This window comes from Bombus pyrosoma, unplaced genomic scaffold, assembly GCF_014825855.1.
Source record: "Bombus pyrosoma isolate SC7728 unplaced genomic scaffold, ASM1482585v1 HiC_scaffold_4710, whole genome shotgun sequence".
NCBI classification, from domain to species: Eukaryota; Metazoa; Arthropoda; class Insecta; order Hymenoptera; family Apidae; genus Bombus; species Bombus pyrosoma.
This window is the reverse complement of record NW_025219969.1, coordinates 321,575-324,360: the sequence shown is the minus strand read 5'-3', so window position 1 is coordinate 324,360 and position 2,786 is coordinate 321,575. Positions and strand designations below refer to the sequence as shown.

The following is a 2,786-nucleotide window of genomic DNA, read 5'->3' as shown; positions in this document are numbered from 1 at the left end:
CGCATAATTTGGTGCACGCTCTTTTTAACGTCGAAATAATCCCCACAACTCGCAAAATGCAATCTTCCTTCGATTTTCAGGAAATTTGTCTGCTATTTCATTAATAATTGTAATATTTCGACGTTTAAGCGCTCTTTTCAACACATTTTACATGCTCTTTTTAACGTTGAAGCAATACCAGCGAGTCGCAAAATGCATTCTTTCGTCGATTTTCAGAACATTCAACAGTTATTTCGTTAATATTAGAGGTATTTCGACGTTTAAGCGCTCGTTTAGTTCCATTTTACACGCTGAATGTAGTGCGTCCTGTTTCTAATTTCGAAACAATACCAGCAAGTCGCAAAATGCATTCTTTTGACGATTTTCACGAAATTTAACTGTTATTTCGTTAATATTAGAGATATTTCGGCATTTAAGCGCTCGTTTTGTTCCATTTTACACGCTGAATGTAGTGCGTGCTGTTTCCAATTTCGAAACAATACCGGCAGCTCGCAAAATGCAATCTTTTTTCGATTTTCAGGAAACTTAACACTTATTTCGTTAATATTAAAGACATTTCGACGCTTAAGCGCTCGCTTTGTTCCATTTTACACACCGAATTTAGGGCATAGTCTTTATAACGTCGAAACAATCCCCACAACTCGCGAAATGTGTTACGTATTTGTCTTATTTTATTTTTAGTTAATTTGAACGAAAAGAAAACTGATCGATAGTAGTTGAAATATAAATTTAAACTTCCGATCAATACGGTAGTTGCTGCCACCAGAAATAGTCTAAGGACTATTTCGAAGATAAAATTTTCTTTTATTTTAATTTTTTTAAAATTAATTTTATTAATTAAATTTTTTAAAAATAATTTTAAAAAGTTTTTTATACTCCATTAATTCATCAATCGTGAAATTAATTTATTTCATTTCGTATAGTTAATCTATATTGAATTTTAATATCCCTATTATTATATAATAATGCTGTATTATTTTGCGTTAATTATTATTCATTTTCTTGTTACAATCTTCCATTAGTTTTATTGTTATTCTATTAAATACTCATTGCTTCATTAAAAATATAATTTATTTTGCAAAGCGTGAAAGTTACTACTCGCACGTGTTGATTCAAAATGGCCGTTTGCAATGTCTCTAGTATGTAGCGACTTTTATTAATATTGAATTTATTATTTATTTCTTATTTATTTATAATTTATTTTAGTAAGTGAAGCGTAATTGAATTGACATTAGTTTGTGTTAATTACGGTGTATATAATTATTGTATCACTTCATGCTAGTGACAATCCAAAATGTCCGCTTGTAAATGTCCCTAGTATATGGCGACTTTTATTAATATTAAGCTTATTATTTATCCGTTAATTTTTCCTAATTTATTTTAGTAGTTAGAATGTTAATGAACTGAAATTGATATTATTTTGCGTTAATTATGACGTGTATAACTACTGTGTGTATTTTCTTGCGCATGCGTAGAAGCTATGTTATGTTCATGACAGTCGATGTAGCCGCGTGTACTTCATGTTCGTGACAATCAAAAATGTCCGCTTGTGAACGTGTTCAATAAGAGTATGATGCATTGTTTTTAACTTTATTTGATACGTAAATACTTATTATTATTTCCTTTATTTAGTGCCGAGTTAATTATTTATCTGTTATTTGTTTCTAATTCTATCTTAGTGCGATTTAGAGTTCTAATAGCAGTGATATTCTTTGTGTTTGTTGCAATGCATATTTATATATTCTCTATTTTAATTTAATGTAATAACATTATTGTTGAAACATGTAGTTTATTATTAGTGTTGTCTCAGTGCTTCGTCTCAAGTGATTATATTTATAGAGTGTTTCCTTAGTTGATTTTAGTTAGTATACGCATAGCGTATTATCGTTCGTTACTACTGCATAACATAACCCTATACCATATAACAATCCTTTATTCTAAATATGTTTGTCATTAATACTCTATTAATTTACCTTAAATAATTTTTAACTCATTTCTACATGTACATAACTTATCTGTTCATACCAACTTAATACGATAGTACTATAATAGCTTAGTATAATATAACAATCTTTTATTTTAATTATGTCTTTCGTTAGTACTTGATTGACTTACCTTAATCAAATTTTAACTTATTTCTAAACTATTAGCTATTTTTGTTTATTTCTTATGAAGTTGTCGTTGCCTTGTGCTTGTGCTTGTCAGTTTTACATATAATTTTGGAGCTAATATATACATTATTGATAAGAAATCATTATTGTTTATAGTTTCTACAATTCTATTCTCAACGTTGAGTCGTTCGCTTGGAATGGTTACACGGCGCGTGCTGGTATCATCTAATTCTTCGTTACATTGTCAATGCTCATTATAACTACCTTTACCTATCCCAAAACTGTAAGTATGCATAAAAGAAGACGTCATATTCCGTAAGTATTCACTTAAATTTGTAGAAAGAAAAAAGAAAAAATTTTTATAACTGTATTGGCTTCTGCGTACACTCTTTGATGTGAGTAATAAACTTCTTTACTTTTATCAATTTCTTTACAACATTCTCCCCTTTTTAGGTTGTGGTGGTTTACCTCAGTAGTTATTACCTTCGGTATTCGTATACTTGTGAGTAGAGTGGTCTCAAAATTTTCCATTGGGCAACCGTAAGTCTGTTATTCTTGCTTCTTTTAGTTTAATAGTAATATTATAATAGATTTTTAATAATATTATTTTCTTTTATATATATATCTCAAGGCAATTGAAGTTAGTTTATCTATCCATTTCAACTGACAGTTATG

At 29.1% G+C, this 2,786-nt stretch overlaps 2 protein-coding genes across 6 annotated transcripts in view; one reads left to right on the top strand and one right to left on the bottom strand.

Moving 5' to 3' along the window:
- The window catches only part of LOC122577433, a gene marked incomplete at its 5' end in the record, with an annotated part of 702,209 nt that overhangs the window by 524,769 nt on the left and 174,654 nt on the right, over positions 1 to 2,786 (bottom strand).
- Positions 1,165 to 2,786, top strand: part of LOC122577441 — a 266,783-nt gene continuing 265,161 nt past the window's right edge. Inside the window, exons 1-4 of one of the 3 annotated variants that reach the window (XR_006320288.1) lie at positions 1,181 to 1,601; positions 2,268 to 2,394; positions 2,565 to 2,651; positions 2,743 to 2,786. The gene's annotated coding sequence lies outside the window, so the exon portion shown is untranslated. Of the gene's footprint in view, positions 1,602 to 2,267; positions 2,395 to 2,564; positions 2,652 to 2,742 lie in introns of all 3 variants that reach the window. The other 2 variants (XR_006320289.1, XM_043748767.1) reach the window with 2 other exon arrangements.